This window comes from Drosophila mojavensis, unplaced genomic scaffold, assembly GCF_018153725.1.
Source record: "Drosophila mojavensis isolate 15081-1352.22 unplaced genomic scaffold, ASM1815372v1 contig_16, whole genome shotgun sequence".
Taxonomy (NCBI): Eukaryota; Metazoa; Arthropoda; class Insecta; order Diptera; family Drosophilidae; genus Drosophila; species Drosophila mojavensis.
The window spans coordinates 2,150,713-2,171,744 of record NW_025318693.1 but is presented as its reverse complement, the minus strand read 5'-3'; the positions used below and the strand labels follow the sequence as shown (position 1 = coordinate 2,171,744).

At 38.4% G+C, this 21,032-nt stretch overlaps 1 protein-coding gene across 7 annotated transcripts in view; it reads left to right on the top strand.

Annotated features, from left to right (window-relative positions):
- LOC6573708 (homeotic protein antennapedia) overlaps positions 1-21,032 on the top strand; it is a 126,453-nt gene that overhangs the window by 31,357 nt on the left and 74,064 nt on the right. For all 7 annotated transcript variants that reach the window (XM_032731953.2, XM_015167079.3, XM_015167077.3 and 4 more), the window contains exon 2: positions 4,601-4,678. The gene's annotated coding sequence lies outside the window, so the exon portion shown is untranslated. The remainder of the gene's footprint in view (positions 1-4,600; positions 4,679-21,032) is intronic.

Here is a 21,032-nt window from a genome sequence, read left to right as displayed (position 1 = left end):
ATAATTGCAAAAAATATTCGCAATTTGACAAGCATAATAAAAACTCAAATAAAATGAAATATTGCTATTTAAAGAGATTCATAAATCAAAATTCATTGAAAAAAATTTGTTTTGAATATATATTTTAACTGAAACCCATTTCAAAACTCCTTGAAACTCTTTCATAAGTTTATTGTCCATTGATGAATTTAATTTAAAAATAATTAATTTTTTTTTTCATTGTTCAATGATGAAACTTAATTTAAAAAGAATTAATTTGGTTTTTTTTTTAATTAATCTACTATTTACTTACATATCAGATATACAGAATGCTTTCTCACTTATTTAGCTAGTTCTCAATGGTCTAGACTTTCTATTCCACAGGGTGTTTCAGTTTCTTGTCCAAATGTTCCATTGCCACAAAAGCCCTGCTTGCACGGGAAATTTCCCAAGAGGACAACACTCCACATGTGTCAGTTTTGTGAACTACTCAAGAATGTCCTTTATCAGCTCAACAAAAATATCCCTCACAAAAATATTCTCGGCCGCCTTTTAGCCGAGACACACTCCTCGCAGCAATGTCCTTTTCCTATTACAATAGCACTACAGCTACGGCAGGATAATATCTAAATTCCTTTGCTTGCACGCCATCGTCCGCTAGATGGCCGCACACCAAACGCCATCTGGCGGCGAGTTGCAGCACTACGCCAACGACTCTCAAACTGTGCGCACATATCGCAATGCGTCGAGGGCGAATCGAAAAAATCAACAACAACAAAAATGAATTAACGAAAAATTCGCTGGGATGGATTCGCTATTTTTATGCGCTGCAAAATGAGAAGAAAACAAAAAAAAAGTAAGTAAAATGTTTTCGAGGGCTGCGACTGCGCATGCAAATTGCGACTGATTAGCGCGTTGGTCGCGCTGTGCATAAATCAAAAACCGAGTCGGCGAGGGGCCACCCAGAAGTTGGAGTGACAATTAATTAAGTATTTTGGGCACAGAGCGCGAGTTAAGCGCCCAAAAAACTATTTTCGCCTTTAATTTTATGATGCGCTGCGTCGCAGCTTTTTACGGTTTTTTACGACGCGGGTGCCATAAATTCGATTTTGGGGGCCCCGCAGCGAAAACGACAAAAATATTTATGGATGTTTTGATGTTGGGCGTGAGCTGCCTCGGAATCTGCCAACGCCAATCCAATCCATCAGCCCCAAGCTATCGATCTATGCATTAGACTCCCAGGCCCCGTCGCTCAATTACGCAGCTGGGCAAATATTTTCGCGCAAATCAACAACAAACAGGCGCATATGCATATGAATTTGGTTACGGCTTCAGCGCGTAGGTGGCCAAACAACAAGTCTTCCTCCTCCTGCCCTGCCCCACCCATCGCTGCAGCCCCTTGCCCACCAAGGGTAGTCGGGTATTTATCACCTACGTGCCCTGGAGCATGTCTGACGCTGAGCGCGCACAGATTTCTAATGGACAGCGCAATATACATACATATATATTCATGATCGCCACGAAATCACTTTCTTTTTCGGCTATGCTAAGCGGCTGAGAATCGTAGTTGGCCAATGGTTCAAAGATCTTTGCCACATCCATCTATTGGCAGCTGGCTGGAGGCGACTTTGTAAGAGATGTAAATTGATTCCATGTAAATATAATTGAAATACAAATGAGCGTAGTAATCATAATGCTAATAATAATGAGCATGATAATAGCCAGGAGAATAATGCTAATTATTGTAATATTCATGGGAGCTACATAGTTGAGGTAGGCGAAAATACTTTACGCCAGGTGACGAATCCAGACTCCTCAGTCGGACTCCTGCTTACGGACTAAAGCAGCTCCTCTTTCTTGTGCTGCCTCTTGAAACTTGAAACGAGACTTTATACCACATTTCACTTTAAATTGAAGCTCGCCTGTGTGCTCTATATAAGAACTCAGAGATCTTGCCTTCTTGTTGGAATACTTTCCGGACTAAGTCAGCTAAGTCAGTTTCAAGCATCTTTTCTGTTCCACATTTGCTTTATTATAGAGCCTCTTTCAAGTCGAAGTAGTCAGTGCCTAATTTGAAATTACTTTTCATATTTTATACTCTTTAGCGCCTAATAAATAAATGACGTCTTTTTTAACTTCATCGGCAATTGACAATTCGAATAATTTTATAAGTTTCGTTAGAAAGAAATAATTATTGATGTTCAATTTCCATATTATAAAAATATAATTATATTTAAGTAGAAAAGGACAAAGTGTCCTGTACTCTTAATCTAATTTTAAAAAAATGTTAAACACAACATTTTTGAATGCAGTAAATTGATTAAAAATAAAGTGTCCCATATAAATAAATAAAAAAAAAATTTTTTGATGTTAAACTAAGACTATTTGTAATAATAAGAAAAAAAGAATCATATAATCATAATCAGTAATAATATTTTACTTACATTTATAATAATTCTTCTCTAAACTAATACCCTGAAAACTATCGTTCAGCATTGAGGCAGCCTCTTCTTATTGCATTCACGATAATCGTAATAAAAAGAAAAACTTCTTAATCTGATTCCTGATTTGCATTGGGTTCTGGCTATACAATTAATAATGTTGTTGATGATCTTATTAAAAATTTCAAATTTCAAATCATTGGAATAGCATGCTCTATCAGTAGAGTTCAAATATCTATTATATAAAATATCTAAAATGATTATTATATTTAAGATCCATAGTATATAGATATTATCTAACAGTATTTAGATAATTTCACAGTGCATTCACAATATCTATTCTCACTGCAAATGGATCCGCAGATCCCTATCATCCCATCTCGGCACCTACGGCTGCAAACAAACAAACAGCCGCAATTCGAGGATCCGCTGTTATCGCCGCAATTATTTCGATATCCATTTTCAGCGAACAGCGAGCATAAATGCTTCCTGCGCGAGTTGCTGACATTTTCCCACCTTTTAATGTCAGCGCCGAGCCAGACGACCCGGTGGCTTCTGGTCTAAGCCAAAACGAAACGAGACGAGGTGAGGCGAAGGGAATGGCCCGGGCAGCCTATGGGCAACGGCAATGCCAAGAGGCGAGCTGCTGGCAGTGCCGCTGCGACCTGTCAGGCTGGCTGCTGTCATATCCTTTTGTGGCAGAGGCAGCCGCAGAGGCTCTCGAGTGCAAAATTTGAGCGCGCTTCTCATTCATTTGCGCCAAATGTCATTATTGTTGCTCGTTTGTTGTTGCTGCTGTTGCAACAGTTGCAGCTTCAGCAACGGCGGCGGCCACTTTGCTGCATGTTGCTGCCACCAGGCTGGGGTCTTTTGTAAGACTCCCTCGTTAAACAGATTATTTTCACACCCAGCTTGGCGTTGTCTTCGCATTCGCCGTCGCCGACTCGCTGCCAATTTGAACTCTGCAGGCGTTAATAATGCGATTTCAATGCTGCCAATTCGCTGGCCAAATTCAAAGGCTCTCTTCAGTGCTTTAGTCTTGTCCGAAAGTGCGAAGTGCCCTGGCCTGGGAGAATATGAAAGCGGCAGCCGCTCCGCCGCATTGCCACTCGAGTGACACATGTATGCACTTGGTTTAGACACAGAATTCGAACTCGCGGCCTAACAATGGCCAATGGCCAGTGGGCCATGGTCAATGGGCAATGGGCAATGAGCCATGGGCAATGGGCAACTGTCGCAGCAATCGTTGCAATCGCTTTTTGGGCTCTGTTAATTGCAAGCGATCAGACTAGCTTTGCTCTGAATCGTTTTTATAAAAGAAAATAAACGAATTCCATGAACTGAGGTCTAATTAGGCATAGATATATTGCTATAAATATTATTATTGAAACAACAATTAATGAATAATCAATTTAAACTTCGATCGAATTGCTCTCTAATTTGTGCTAGAATACAATTATAATTTATATTATTAGATGAGCTATAATGAGATATAATAATGAAATACTCAGTGATAATCTAATTACATTGAAGTAAAAGTATATAAACTAAACAAACCATCAAATAATCATATAAAAAATATTATTACAAAAATTCAAGTGACGGAAACTTTTAATAATAATGATTATTATATTATAAACATAACATAAATAAATTTTTAATAATACAATAATAGCTATTATATTATATACATAACTTAAATATTTATAATTGATTTAATTCAATTTAATTTTGATGTATATTTATGCTTTGTATTTATATTATTTCATTTATTCATAACAATAAATAATGAATCAACTATGCTTCTGTTAAAATTATACAAATAAGATTTTAAAAAATAACTATGATATTTTTCAAATATTTAATTTACTATATAATATTTTTTTATTCATAATTTATCCAATGCCTCTAGAGTCTAGACATTGTAAAACAGTTTTCGCCTTGCTTGAGCAACATTTGCCTCGCAGAAGATGCGCAGCTGCTGCCGCCTGCCGCTAGAGGGCGGCCCGGCATATTCTATACATATTTTGGTGCATGCGCTAGATTTTTGGTTTGTTTCTTAGTTAGGGGAAATTTGAATTTTTAATTGGAATTTGAATTTTGAAAAAAAAAAATAAAATAAAATAAATAAAAAATAGTAAACAATAATAATAATACTTTTAGTTTTGTACTCTTTGCAGCCGCATTTATTGGATTATCAAATTAGCAAATTGTGGATTAGCTGTTCGAGCGAAATTTATGGATAACCCACACAAAAGGTAAGCAAATTATTCGAATTGCCAGCGATAATTCGGGTTAAGTTGCGATTGCAAAATGCTTAACCCATGCACCGCTCAACCACCGCCACTCGCCACTCGCCACTCGCCAACCACTTGGCAAGCAGAGCGCGGCCTATTAATCCTAAGTGCTTCCTGTGATTTTATGCAAATTGAACATATCGCCGGGCAACAAGTCGCTCCTCTCTCTCCATCTCTCTCTCTCTCTCTCTCTCTCTCGCTCAAGACCTGCTCGTGGCTTAGCAGTCCGCACATTCAATGTACAAATGACAGTTGACTGTGACATAAAACAGCGGCTTAAAGCGCTGCCTGGGGCAAAAGAAGACGTTAAGAGTTGTTGCCGTTGCATGTCGGCAACAACAACACGACAATTTTCCGTCGACAAAAGACATTTTCATTTATTCATTGATAATGTTTAAGGCCCTTAAACAACAAGCCAAGACGACGACGACGACGACGACAAAGCGCGGCCAAAAGGCAATGAGAAACGAAAAACATGCGACAAAACAACATAATTTAAATTTTGCGCATGCATCAGTCTCGCGCTCGCTTTGCCCACTTTGCAACATGTTGCTGCAACACGCCAACAAGCAACAACCTCGTAATCCGGTAGCCGCTGCTGCGTTTGACTCCATTCGATTTGCTTTGAATGAAAACGAAATTATCGCATTATTAACTATGAGAGGAGCCCAGCTCCACTGCACTCTGCCTGCCCCCGCCCTCCGCCCCCTGGGGCTACATGAGCCATGCAGCCCAGATGCTGCCACAGACAAGGCTTGTTAGCCTGGCCAAAGCGCTGCTTAGAATCGTCTGCAGCCTCAGCCAAAGCCGCAGCATGGGCATATTTAACAATAAAATGAATTGTTAATTCTGTTGCACTTTTTCCGCATGTTCTTGTTGTTGTTGTTGCTGAAGTTGTCTGGTCCGGCTGGTTAGCTGCTGGATGCGGCTGCTCAGCTCGAGCAGTTGTAATGCGCAAGTGCCTTTATCTGTGGCACAATCGCGCGCTCAGCTGCGAGGCACTGCGAAAGGCCGTGGCAGCGGCAGCGGCACTCTGCACAGTGGTTCACATTGCAGAGTGAGAGTGAGTGAGAGTTGAGCTGGTAATTGGAATGAGAAATAATATTCATTCATCCTCCAATAAATTGTGTAGGCTAGATTGTATGCTAAATGAAGGAAAAGAGTTATATAAATTGCAAAAAAAAAAAACAAATAAATTATAAATAATATTTGAAATATTTTTTTATTTTTTTTATTTTTTCAAATATAATAATATATGATATTTGAAAAATATAATTATTTTTTCAGTAAGATAAAATTTACGCTTTATTAAATTTACTTGAGGAAACGAAGAGAGAAAACGAGAAAGAAATATAAATATATACATATTATTTAAAAAAAATAGAAAATTAAAGCATTACATTAAAAATACATATATGGGAAAATAGAACATATACTATTTATAAAATATTATTATTATTATTATTTTTTGTTTTTAGAAAAGTTTTTAGTCCGCTTATTTAAATTATTTGTGGAAAAAAATTAAGAAACAATAACTCAAAGCTCATAAAAAAGTTTTTATTGAGACTTTAAATATACTTTTCAAATATATACAAGTTTGCTTCGGTTTTGGATATCAGTTAAATTTTGAGCATATTTTTAGCATATTTATGAAAGTATCAGAAGCTAAAATCTGTAACTTACTTTCCGCAAATCTTCTTCTCTTCCCTGATAACAGTATGATTTACTTGTAGATTCGATTTCCAAGCAATTAATCAGCATTCAGAATAAACACGAAATTATAGGAATTCATTTGCATATTAATGAGGCAAATAAATCACAATAAAACAAAAATAATTAACATATTAATTTATTCAAATTCTTACTGCCCAGCTTAGATCCAGCTTAGATCCAGCTTAGATCCAGCTTAGATCCAGCTTAGATCCAGCTTAGATCCAGCTTAGCCCAGCTAGTTGGTGTAAGATACTTAGATCCTTGTTTCTATCTGGCTGAGAAATTATATTTATATCTTGAATTTCATTTCACATTTCACATTATATTATTTATGTTTTATATAAACTGAATTAGAACTCAACCACTGTGCACTTTCAAACATTTGTCTGGGGGCACTTCTGGCGGTCTGTTCAAGCAAAATGCCGAACTTGTTTTAGCCCAAAAACAAAAAAGAACAGCTAAAAGAAAAAGCATAAAAAACGAATGGCCAGAACAATTGTTAACGCGTTTGCTAAGTCGCCGCGTTGTCCATTCACAATGAACGTCTGGAGCGGAGAGCGAGGCCGAGACTTGAGCTGGGACTGAGACAGGGACTGGGCTGGGACTGGGCCAGAATCTTTTCTGCTCTGGTCACATGGGCTGTGGCTGCTGGCGGTGCGCAAATGTCTTGTTCCATAGAATTTGAAACGGAAACATTGAACACTTTGTTTTGGTTCTTGTTTCACATTTTCCTTCTTTTTTTGTTGTTGTTGTCGTTGTTGTTGTTGCTGCTGTTGTTGTTCTGTTTGCTTGAGCTTTGCGTTTGTAAGCGCGCGCATGCGTAGCACTCGCATTTGGCCAGTCACGCAACGCAACGCGACTTGGCTTGGCTTGCCCTGACTTGCCTTGGCGCTTATCCAGTGCACGTTAGCCAGCGGACTTTAGTCAAAAATTAACAAGGCTCAAAACACAGTTTCCACTGCATGCAAATTCGTTGTCAAAATAAGAAAAAGAAGACGCAGACGCAGACGCAGTGGCAGTGGCAGAAGAGAACGGAGCCCGTAACCAAATCGCTGCCAGCCAAGGGGCAACAGCTCCTCCATTCCGTTCGCCAAGTCCAGTTAAGCGATAAATGAGTTACTGACGTCTGTGCATGTGCATGTCCAGACGCGATCCGATGGCCAGCAACGCAACAATAACGCTTCAGGGCAGCAGGCAGGCAGGCAGGTGCAACCAGGTGCAGACCAGGTACCTCCTCTCTCTCTCGCTCTCTGCTTTGGCTTGTGGCCGCTCTGCAGGTTGCATTGCAGCATTTCAACAGCCTTCAATATCATTTCCAGACATTCTCATATGTAAATTTATGCATTCTACCCAACGTCTGGCGGGGGTGGACATTGGAGCGGAGGGCGGGGAGCGGACCCATGCCAGCGGCTGCAAAAGATGAAATATGCGTTGGGCTGCATAAATCTACTAATTGATCAGCGGCCAACATGATTTTTATCTTTTGAGAACTTAATTATTTTCTGTTTGCCAATGTTCTCAAAGTGCGACTGTCGACTTCCAATTGGAATCGATACGTGCTCCAACCGACTGACAGGAACAACTCGAGCCAGACCCAAAGCCCGAATGCCCAAGGCCCCGATGTGAAGGAATGCGAAGGTTGTCCGACTGTCTACCCAGAGCTAAAGAGACTTTGGCTACAGTTAAGGCAAAGGCAAATGCCTGAAGGTACACATATGATATATCTATATCCATACAGAGGTTTCAGCTGATTGATTGATAACGACGACTGTAGAATGAATGAGTGAAGATCGAAGCCATTTACTAGCTTAGAAATGGATAGGAATAGTTAATCTAATATGCACACGGGGAATTCTTAGCTACTTAATTTAGAGTAAATGATCTAACTATTGATTGATATTTAATATACATTTACCAGGCAACATGTTAAAATAGAAATAGTTAATATCATTAATGAAATAGCAAAAATATAGAAAATATATAAAAACAAATTGATTATATATTTTAAAATGGTTTGAATATTTTAAGTAAAGTGGTCAATTAAGAGCTGGGATAGTTGATTGTTTAAGAATGAATTAGTAGATATGGTTAAATAAAAATATATTTTATAATAAATAAATGTTTTGATGAATATAAATTTAAAAGGTTTGAAAGTAAGAAGAAAGCTGTTTCTCTCTAAAAATAACTCGGATATTTCTAGGCAATAACGATTTATTTTATATTTTAATAGCAAATGTTTAACAAATACTTGGTTGGTGGAGCTCAAATGAAGTTAGCTTAAATGACTGAATTAATTAATTTATATACCCTGAATACATTGAAAATGAGAATTAAAAATGAATATATGTAAAAGGCAGAAGGAGTTGTGGCACACCACATAAAGTCGATTTATTCCATATTTATTTAGGAATCCATAAATTTCTTTTTTATATTTTCTTTCTAATTATCATGAGTATTAAAATCTTTTTCATTATTATATATTATTTAAAGTTATATATTTTAAATTTTATATTTATTTTCCATCAAAATATTTCTCTCAGTGTTGCGAAAAAGTTGTGCCCGATTGGCTCAGCAAATGGCAAAAAGTAATTAACTGCAAAAGGGTCAAACGTGCCAATAGCCAATCAAAGGCATAGCTGACTCACACACACACACACACATACCTGGATCGACTCGCGCGTGCGTGCGCGTGTGTGAGTGAGTGAGCGTGCCTAAGTGTGAGCTTTGCCGACTGCCTTTGATGATCGCAATGTTGTATGTGGCGCCGATTTCGGAAGCAGCAGCAAATTTATGTTAATGTAATTGAACTATAAATAGCCGCAATTTCAATTATGTATTCCATGCAGGAGTGATCACTTTTGTTTTGCGAAAATATCCGCAAGTTTGGCATTGACATCAAATATTTGAGAAAAACAAATGCAAATTCAAAAAATTTGAATCCAAATTGATATTGGAATTCTTTTTGGAATTCCTTGTGCCGGCAACTTGTTTCGTGCTTTCCAATGCAAACAAGAGAGGGAGAGAGAGAGAGAGAAATAGCACTCATCTTTCCAGCCAGAGCAGCATGGCACTGGCACAAAATTGGCGGGAAGCTATGCAGCTGTTGCGTGGGAGCGAGATAGCAGGCATGCGAAGAGCGCATGGAACGGTAAAACAGGATAAGAGCATGGCTGTGCACTCTCTTTGCTACAGCCGAAATACTCTTCGGCCTGCGCAGCTGTTGTGTGTGCGCTCGCTCTCTCATTCATTCTTTCCATCTCTTGCGCTCTTTGGGGTGCATCTCACACATGCCATGTGTTACGCTTTAGCCATGGCTGCTGAAAATATCTTCGAGCTGCCTTCTGATGGTGGATGATGACGAGCATTTAGCATTCGCCACTCAAAGTCTTCGCATGGCAGCCCGTTGCCAGGCCGACGCTCTTCAATGGCTGAAAGTGGAACACAAATTGCCGACGGCAAATCATGGCCGCTGTTCCTTGGGCCGCTCTCTTTCGTTCTACGCGTTTCTATTGTTGTTGTTCTAACTATGATGTGTGAGTGAGTGAATGCTCATCTGTCTCTCTATACACATGTGTGTATGTGTGTGTGTGTGTTTGCGTACGTCGGTTTTTATGGGTTGATCAATGCAGATTGACGTGCTATATGGAAGCGGCCATTACTCATTTCTCTCATTTCAAGCAACAACAAAAAGCAAAGCTGCTTAAACCTCAGTTTCAAAACTCTGAAGACAGCAAAAGTGTTTATTAAATATAGTTTAAAAATCAAATTAAATTGTTTTGTAGCCGACGGCTTTAATTCTTAAAATATTCATGTATATTGGAGGTTTTGGCGCAACTATTCGTAGCTATATTTTTAAATCCTTTAAAAAATTCAAGTCAAGCTATTTGAATGCTAAAGGAGATTAAATAATTTATTCGCATATTCACATAATTCAATTTACAATTATTCGTAAATCTCATTTTTATTAAGAATAATTTCTATTGACTTCTAATTGATGATGAATATGATGATGATGATGAATTGATGATAATGATGAATCTAATTGATGATGAATAATATTCAGATGAATCAATTTCAATTTGTTAAATTTACTGTATTTCCAAGAGCATAATTCCGTTTATTTCCTTGCCATATGGAAGAGACGGCTGCTTTATATCGACAAGACTTTCAGCATATATTTAGGAATGATATACTTTATAATACTTCTATTATCTTATGTAAATGCTCTGCTCAGCACTTTGCAGTTGTCTTCAAATTGTTTTTTGGTGTCTTTCAACTTGATGTCGAATCGATTTTTGTATTCGAATTTTCCCCCAGCCTCGCCTCCCTGTTAAATGAAATGTTCATGTGCGCTTCGTCTTCCTCTTCTTCTTCATCTTATTTCGCTTTTTGTTTTCGTTTGTTTTTCATGTGCTTTTAGCTGCCTCTTTGTTGTTGTTGCTGTTTTGTTTTTGAAGGAATTGGCACTTAAGTTACTCAAGTGGAAAAAAGTTTTTGTTTTTCGTTTACTCGATATAACTATATGTATATACATATATAATATATATGTACGAGCACACATACACACACACACACACATACACAGAGACAAACACCATGCAGACACAAACATCATGCCACATTCTGTTTCAAGTTTTGCTTGGGGTTCTCTGTGCGAAGGGCTGTCAGCTGGATTTCTTCATGGGGGAATTCTTGGATCTCTGTGCGTTATTTCTGTTATTTTCTTGTTTTTTCTTCTTCTTCTGTTCGCTTATTTTTATTTTTTGGTTATTTCGTTGTTGTTTTGCTTTCAGTTTTGTCGCTGTTTTGTTTTTCCAAACCAATTGAAGGCTGACAGCAGCAGCAGAATGAAAAAATTCATTATGAAATTGGATCGCCGTCAATTCAACGAGCGACAACTCGTTGCCCACTTTTCTAGGTCTTTCGCTTTAAGGTTTATTAGATCTAAATTGCTAACACCTGTTGTGCATTTTTTGTACGCCCTTTTTCCATAATTTCTTTTCATTTTTTTTTTTTTTTTTTTTTCCTGGACTTTTCACATCAACATTTGCCGCTACAAATCGCAGCTGCTCGGCTCGAGTGAAGTGAAAACCGGCGGAGAGATTTGAATGCTATGCAGTCGAGTGTGCGCCTCAGTGGCCACCCGGCTCCAAGAGCTGCGGCTCAGCCCCTCCACTCGATTCAGTTCCACTTGCCGCAGTTCATAAATTAAAGTCAAAGTCGCCGCCGCCTCTGCCATCTCCGTCTCCGTCTCCGTTGAGGCCTTCCGCGGTCCGCAGCTTCAGCTCCCAACTCGGTTAGCTAGTGATGTGATAATTGCGGCTTGGCTTATTTTGTTCGCCATTTAATTGTTGTAATTTGTGCGTTTGCCGCTGCGGCAGCTACTGCTATTATTTCGTTTTCTTTTTCTTCTTCTTATAATACTGCCTTTTGCTCGTCGCTCGCCTGAAGTTTTCCCTTTTCATTTTCAAGCCAATTTATTCGAGTTTTCGCCTCGAGTTTAGCGAAATTGTTCAACAAATTCTCGCTGGCACGCATTGCTGCATGCAGATACTTAGACACACACACACACACGTACACACACACATACATTTAGCTGGTGGCAATTGCAATGAATGTTGTTACTTCAGCCTCACTTGCACCTTTACGGTCCGTGGTTTGTGTCTAAGCTTTGACGTGCACTTCCTTCTCATGTTTGTGGAAGCGTGACACAAAACAAAAGCCGGCAAAAACACAAATGAGAAAACATATAGAGAAAAACTACAGCATGTAGCATAACTGCATTAAGCCAGGCATATGCGATGCTCAGCAGCTGAGACAAAATATTAATAAATTTCTACAAATTGTGCATTAAAGGCCACGGTGAATTATTACATTCCACAGAATGCAGAATTATGGCGCACGTTTCTTGGCATGCCGTGTTTTATAAAGTGATTTTTATTGTAATCAATGAATATTTGAATTTCAAATATACTAAATGGTTGCAAGCAGCAAGTTAATATGCATTAAATGTATAAGTATATGTGGTATAATTATACCAAACATAATATTTGTTCTACAATGGAGATCCTCATCTCGATTGCAACTCTTTCAGATAAAATTCTCAGAACATTAATTCTGCCATATAAAGAATAATTACTATGATCAGCTGCTTGGCTTCGCAGAATCTCTCTCATTCCCTACATAACAGCCTTAGAGTGATATAATATTGTTTGGGTGGATAATATATAGAGAATGATCAAGCAAGTGGATTCAAATTTGCAATACAAATATTTATGCAATTCATTTAAACAATAATATTTAGATGCCATAATAAAAGTTAGTCTCAAGTCCAGCCATTAGTATATTGTATATAAATATTTTTATCTGCTGAAAATTGATTTATTTTATTTAAGTCTTAGCAAATGAAAAATAAATAAATAAATAAATTATTAATAAATAAATTAAAAAAAAATTAAATTAAATTAAATAAAAGCACTCAACTGATATTTAGCAATAGTTTCCATAAAATATATCTACATATTTCTAAACTCTTTATAATATTTGTTTACTTATTCCAACAATTTCTAAGAGCATTTCTTTCACTTCTTCAACTTAAGCTTAAGTATTAAAGCAAATCGACATTTTTCAATATTAATTATCAAATATTAGAATATTACCTAAATTAGCCAACACACACACACACACAACGACAACAACTCTCGCACATTTTGAAGATCAACTGCCATTGACATTTCCTGTGAGCAAAGCCCAACTTGAGTTGATTTTTCGCAGGCTCTGGCAAGCTGAGGCCAAGGCTGCGCTCTTAATCTACACTTTTTATAAGGCATAAAGAACACAGTTCTACAACTAAAGACGACATAAAAAAATAAAAACAAAACATATACAAAATACAGTCAAACCAAAAAAAAAAAATGCTCGTGTGCTGAATTCCCTAGCGAAGGTTCCAAGAAAAACGAAAAAAAAAAATTATGTATAAGAGTAATGCGTATATATGTATGTATAATATTTATATGTGTATAAATATATGTATGTATTTGTTACCGAGAACATTTAAAGAACCTCGGAGACCGCAAGAGAACTTTGACATTTTCCTTTTTGTGATCAACGTCTCCGCATCCGCCGCCGCTGCCGCTGCCCCTGCCCCTGTCCTCCTCCGCCTGCTCCTACTGCTCGGCTCTGTCATTGTGCAGAACGTTTTCATGTTTTTGAGCGCAGAAGTTTTTGGGATTATTTTTGTGCGACTTTTCGGGCATGTGAGAAGCTGAAGCTATAGCAAAAGCTAAAGCTACAGCTAAAGCCCCGAAGTTGATGCCAAAGTTGAGGTTGACTTTTTGACTCTTTCGCAGAATAACATGGACTTTTGTTTCATCTTTTATTGTGGCCCCTGCGGTTGTTGTTTGCTAGAGCAGCGCTGCAGAGCTGTCAGCCGCCGGGTTTGCATGTCACCGGCTGAAGACCCCAAAAACTGGCCATTGTTTTTTTTTTTTTTGCTGATTTGTGTTTTGTTCTGGCCCATTTGCCCTCGCCCTTTCCATACGCCCGCCCCTGACCTAGGCTTCTTCAACAGCTGCCATAATCGCGCTAACAACGAGCTGACCTTTGTTGTTGTGTGTGTGTCTCTCTCTCTCTCTCTCTCTCTCTCTCTGTGTATGTGTGTGTGCGCCTACTTCAGTTGCAGGACATTGAAGTCGTTGACGTTGGCTCCTTATGCCTGCATTTGTGTTTGATTGTGTCCCCAGCGAGGCTCTTGGCCATAAATCAAAGTCGCCAAACTACAGCAAAGTGTCGGATGTCTGAGTTTTGCAAATTACTTGGAAGTGTGCCCCATGGCCAAAGCCATTGCTCCGCTCTGGCCCCTGGGAATCATCCAACTCACACTCACACTCACACACACACACACACATACAGATACTCTAATACATGCTAGGACCCTAGCTAAGTGGATCAACATATGTGGGTGTTTTCTTGTTGGTTGGGATGGGTGCGTGAGAAAACAAAACTCGAGTCAAAACTATTTTTACTTCAGTCCAACTACGAACTGAAAAATATTTATTTTTATCGTCTCCTTTTTGGAGCAGCAGAGATTTTAAAATATATTTTTGTGAGAGACTCCTTAACTAGTTTGAAATTATATGTGCCAATATACTATTAAACACTATTTCGTACGAATAAATGTTGTAAAAAAAAAAAAAATGTGTTGACTTTATGTTGAATGCATTAAATTAGTATTTAATATTTATTTAATTATGCTCATATTTATGTTTGTTTGTTGCGCAAAAAATTGAGTTCTATTTAATATAGCGTAAAAAAAATTGGGTCACATATTTTTTAATTTTTTTTTTTTTTTTTTTTCAATGAAAGTTTCTTATATTATTTAACTAACAATTTATTTGAAAAAGAGCTTATTGTTAAATTTAATTTTCATTTTATATTGCCCATATGCATCCCAATTAACATTGACCTAAAAGAAAAAAAATATGTACTAAAAAAAAAAAACTAAATACACATTAATCTTCAAGGATAAATACTTTATATATATTTTTTTTTTTTTTGTTTGGGCTGCGACTTAATGATAAAAAACTCTTTATACTTCATATATACATAAATGAATAAAATGTAAAAACAATGTACACAAGTGCGTAATTAATAATTATTGCTCAGAGTTCGCATTTTATCCGTATTGAACTTTAATATATTTATTTATACATTTTCTTCTGCATCTTTCTGCATTTCATTTCTTTGTTTTACTGGCTTGAAAATATGCGTAGGCAAGGAAAAAAATCAAAACAAACTTTGATATTGGTATCGAGGCAGTTTCACCATCCGGAAAATTAAGCTAATCAGTTGCTCGGCTGGCGATTATTGAGGCGCCTGCCTCGAGTCAGAGAGCCGGGCGAGCAGAGTCAACAATAAATAAATAAATCAAATCAACAGAAAAGAAAAAAAAATGCAACAAGAACCAAAATAAATATCGAGTAGAAAAACTTGCCAAGTGATTTGGATAAGTTAAAAAGCTAAAAGCGTGGGCTCGCTGATATTTGGAGACTTGGGCGCGAGGGTGGCTACAGCAATTGGCGGGCAAATATTTGACATTTCTCCAACGGCCATAAATCAGTCAGGGAGCGTGACATGATTTCTGTGCGCCTTTGTGCTCATAATTAGAAAATTAGTTGGAAACCGAAGCGGCTTAAAATTGCGAAATTGTTGAATTTGTTTTTGTTTTTGGGGCTCGCCTTGAAGTGGGTTAAGGGATGGATGCAAGGGAGCTCTGAGCTGTTAGCTGGGATCGTAGCTAAGTGCTAAGTAGTTCCAGCACGCGGCTGACAGGGAGGCTGCAGCTGGAGCTGACTGACAACGGCGTCGGAGTTGGAGTTGGAGTCGGCGTCGGCGATGGTGCTGGCAGCCACTTTGACAGACTATTATGCGGGAAAAGGTTTCAGTCACTTTCTACTGTGACGGGGGGCGGACGGAGCTCTGCAAAGATGTTCGGCGCTCGCTGCGGAACTGTCATTTCCGTTTTACTTGTGAAACGAACATGGAAGTATTTGAGGCAGCCGACAAAGTGGCGTACAGGCGGACAGACCAAACCAGAGCAGAAGACCTGGCAGGAGCACGAATGCGAATGCTCGAGCAGCAGCAGCAGCAGCAGCTGACGCTGACTTGTTATATACTAAACTGCTGCCTGAGACTCTGAGACTCAGAGTCTGACTCTGACTCCGACTCCGATTCTGACTGAGAGTGGGACAGGCGAACGGAAGGATGAACCAAACTGGCAGACAGACGAACAGACAGACACAAAGGGGAAGGGCACTCGAACTGAAACTGAAACCGAAGCTGAAACTGAGAATGGGACGGACAGCATTGCGTTTAACGTATTTCGCAAAAGTTTCGGTTTCGTGTGTTTTCGCAGCTCGTCTAAAGGAAATTGCCAGCAGCAGCAGCAGCAGCAGCAGCAACAACAACAGCAGCCTGAATGTTGATGGGGGTATAGGCAGGAGAAGGGAGGCATTAAGGGGCGGCTACGCAACCAAGCATTGCACGCTACTCTCCCGACCCTGAAGGTAACAACGCAAGAAAATGCCAGGCAGCAAGACAGGCAGAACTGACGTAAAAAGATTTCTGTACGCTGTTCCGTAAGAGAGGTGTAAGGAGGTCAGGCATCCCGGCCAAAGCAGCCAGCCAGTCAGCCAGCAGTCCGAGCTGCTGCTTTCACTCCCTCGCCATTGGGGGCGTCTGCCAGCTCTACCCTCAACCCACCTCCTCCTCCAGCTGCTGCTGCCCGCTCAGTTGGTAATCATCATGAAGTGTTTGCGCATTTTCAAAATAATAAATGTATCTTTAAACGTTGCGCTGAATTCGATGCTTTGTTTATTTACTACCTGGCGAGGAATGCACAAAGAAACGAAAGCAACAGAAATCAAAATGAAATGAAAACGAATTCAAATAAAATAAACTGGGCACTCCACACGAGACGTGTTTCTATGCGGCATGGCTAGCAGTAAAACTTGGATTTAGTTGAATTCAATATGAATTGAATTGAATATAAAATCTAGACCTAGCTGAAAGAGAGATTTGTCAATGCAAAAGATTTTACTTAAAAAAACAAAACAACTTCATGTTTTTGCAGAGATTGGAGAATATTTTAAATATATTATGTCTGCTTATAAATTATTAACTATACTTCTTACCAATTTAGATACACTCTGAAGTCTTAGATACACTCTTGGATGTTGATCTATAGATTTCAAATAACAACTGTTTCTTATAGAAAGAAACATTATTCCTACTTCTGTTCTTAAGATTCTATTGTTAAGACAATTTTGTAGAGCAGTTCTTCGCATAAATGATTTTTAAGCAAGAATCAAATTTGAGTTACTAAAGGAACTAAATTATATTAAAATAGCTATATACAAGTATATCAAGTATATTTTGTAAATGCATTTTTGGAAAGGAAACTTTCAATAATAATTAAATTTGTATATCTTTAATATTTAAAACAATAACAATAAACTAGTTTTGATAGAAGCGACTAGATTTCCACCTGAAGAACATCTATTTGAAAAGTTCATTACAAGGCTAAGAGACTCTCCATCAGAGCGATTGAGATTTTTTGGAATCATGGAAATTCCTGAATTCAAAGTGATTAATTTCGGGCCATATACTGTTAAGATATATTTAATTATATTTTATTAACACAAACACATTCACAATATGAGGGCGCAGCTCAGCTTGCTAAATAATTTCATGTGATTAAGAGCCCGCATAATCGAAGCATAATTTGCGAAATAGCCGCAATCAATTCTATTCCGGGAATTACTTAGGCCGCTTATCGACAATTTTGAGAAATGTGGGAAAAGGATTCAATGCAAGCCGAGGCATGTTTCACTTTATCTCTGAAGCTTATCAAACTGTAAATTGAATTTAATGTCAATTTAATTTGAGCTTTCTTTAATTATGTGTCGCATTTAGGGCTTTCTGCATCCTGAGCTGCATTCCTTGCTCTGCATTTGACACATATCCCAGAGGCTGAAGTTTTTCACTTGCGTTTGCATTTTCTGTTCTCTCTCTTTATATATATAAAACAACAAGTATTAAAATTGGTAAATTTTAATGAAAAATCTAGCTGCATGCAAAAGCCACTTCAAAAGGCTGTCAGACATTGTCCCGCCCCCACTTTGGCTTGGACCCCCTGCTTGCAGGCAGCGCCGGTGACATGAATGCTGACAACGTGTCTTAGTTTGCACAAAACGAGCTCTACACACACACATATGCATACATCTATACATATATTTATATACATATATATATATATATATATTTCTATATGTAGTCACTGTCAGTGGCAGTCCAGGACATGGTTACGCAGCACGGACACGGATGCTGCCATAAGCTCACACACACAAACACATTGAGCGTTCAAGGCAGCGCCAGTTGTTGACTCCTTTGCTCTCTTTCAGTGTGTGTGTGCGTGTGTGTGTCGACACTTTTGCCAGGCATGTCATGTAAGAGGAATTTTAATTTAATTACGCTGAACAGAGACTGCCGCCAGGTCGCAGCGAGATTGAGGCGCCTGACAAAATAGCATAAAATAGGAATGCGCATTAATAGATTAGCCAGCTGATAAGAAATCAATATATATATATACATATATATATAAAAAGAGAAGAAAATCAGCCTGGCATAAATCAGGCGCCCATTTACGGCCTGTCTGCCGATGCTTATCGCGCTGTTGTTACCTAAGCCAGTCACGCCCCGCCCTATTGTGGCCCCCTCGCTCATTACCTGCCTCTAGGCGACGGCGACAACGAAGGCAAATTCAATTTCAATTTATTCATAATTTGAGTTGAAAGAATTTTTGAATTTTTGGCCAACGGCGTCGCGACGACACAAAAATCAATAAGCTAAATTCTTGGCTTCTTCTTCGCAGCTGGAAAACTTTTTACAGGTAATTTTGCGGTGCTTTGTCATATCAATAGACTTGCTGCTGGCAGATCCTTGTTGGCCTCTCTTCCACTTTCGCAACTCTCTCTCTCTCTCTCACACACTCACTCCTTGTATCTCCATCTCTCTCTCTCACGGTGGCACAAGGCCGTCTCGAGTTCGTGCCAAAAAATAATTTCCGACTTGCAGACGCGCGGCGACTTTGCTGCACTTATTGTTGTTATCAACGCCTGAAATATGGCATTTTAATTTTATTAGCTGCCTTGCCAGCATACACACACAAACACACACACACACACACATACAGAGAGGGGAAACACAACCAATTCGCTGGCGTTGATGGAAATGGCGTTGACAAGGCTGGGCAACTCCGTTGGCACAGTGGAGCAAAGTGCTTTTAAAATTACGATTGAAATTTGAAATTATTTGATTAAATTTATTGCATTTTAAATCATGTTATGCAAGTTAAAATATAAACAATTGATTCAATTAAAATTGAAATATGATGAGCAGCATTAGAAAGCATAAAAACCTTAAGCAAATTATACTATAGGAAATTAATACAATTGAAATACAAAATTAATGGGGTACATTATTAATAGTAATAATAATAATAATATTTACAAATTTATTATATCATAAACAAATGCCTATATGTGTATAGAAATGTATATGTATATTAATAGGACGTATACATACATATTTATATAAATGAGTAATATAATAAATAATAAGGGATATATTAAAACAAAATAAAATAAAATAATAATAATAGTAATATTATATGAAATAATAAAATAATATAAAATAAATATTAATAATAAAATAATAACAATAAAAATCATGAAAAGCTTGAATGGCCAAATAAACTTGATTTTTCTTTTAATTTAGTGAAAAAAATAAATAAATAAATAAACAGTTGAAGACGAAATTCCATTTATTTTTATAATCGTTATAAATGCTCTTTGTAATATACATATATATACATTACCATGTTAATTTTGAATATTTTCTCCATGCATATCTTGATAATATTTGATTCAATTCATTAAATATTAAGAAAAATAAGAATACTCAAATTCCGCTTAAAACAATGAAATAAATTTGATAAAGAGCCTCAGCTTCATTCCGTGCTGTATGCATATTTATGCCCTTAGCTTTCAACATTAACTCCCATTGGCTTTCATTGTGCGCTCGCTTTGTTTATTGTTTTTATTGAATTGTTCTTGCAACAGCCTGTGGCTGTGGCTGTAGCTGTGGCTGCGGCTGTTGCGGCGGCAGCCAGCTGAGAGTCGCTGTGGCAACTGCGCATGCTGCGCACGCTGTCTGCGATGGAGTTAAGAGAATATATACTTTGCGGGCGCCCATCGAAGAGCCATCAAGTAACAGTTTAGCGTCTAAAATTAAGTCGTTTAGCAGTGCCCAGGCCAAAACTGATTGCCACTTAAAGTTGCCCCATAATGTTGCAGCTCTCAGCTGGCTGGCCCCCAAAAACGACGCTCTTAAGCAGCATCACGGCAATAATTTATGCCTGATATGTTGCTCTTTCAGTTTTTGGCCTGGTTTACGCTTTGCCCTGCTTTTCCGTTGTCATTCTGGACGCACGTTTGCCTTTTGTTAAGTATTTCGTCTGAGCGTTTTTCTGCTCCGCGTCGCTCGTGGAGCGTTTTTTTCTTTCGGCTGGCACCGACACGGCTACGGAGGCGGCTAGTTGGCAAATTGGCGGCGCTGCGTGCGGGGCAGTCGAAGAGCTTCAAGCGCAATAAACAACAGGCGAAGAAAACGCCAAATTTTCCAGTGCTTAGTGTCATGGAAATTGCCTTTGGCCACAAATTGCCGACGGCAAAAACACGCTGAAAATTATCAAGCACCCAGTGCTCTGTGTCGATTCGTGTGTATATCCGATTCGGGTGATCGCAATGCGAAGCTGGCGCCAATGCTGAAGCTGAAGCTGAAGCTGCGACTGCAACCGCCAATCTGCAACTGCAACCGCGATCATGTGCCCCACCATGCAAACGAAATTGTTGTGCACAATTATTCTGGAAAAGCGAAAACTGCGCCTGCGAACCAAGCGCAAAAAGTTTCACACCTAACAAGCGGCAGAGCCTCAAGCAAACATCAACATCCTCACGGTTTCAGCTCTGACAGTCGAAGACAA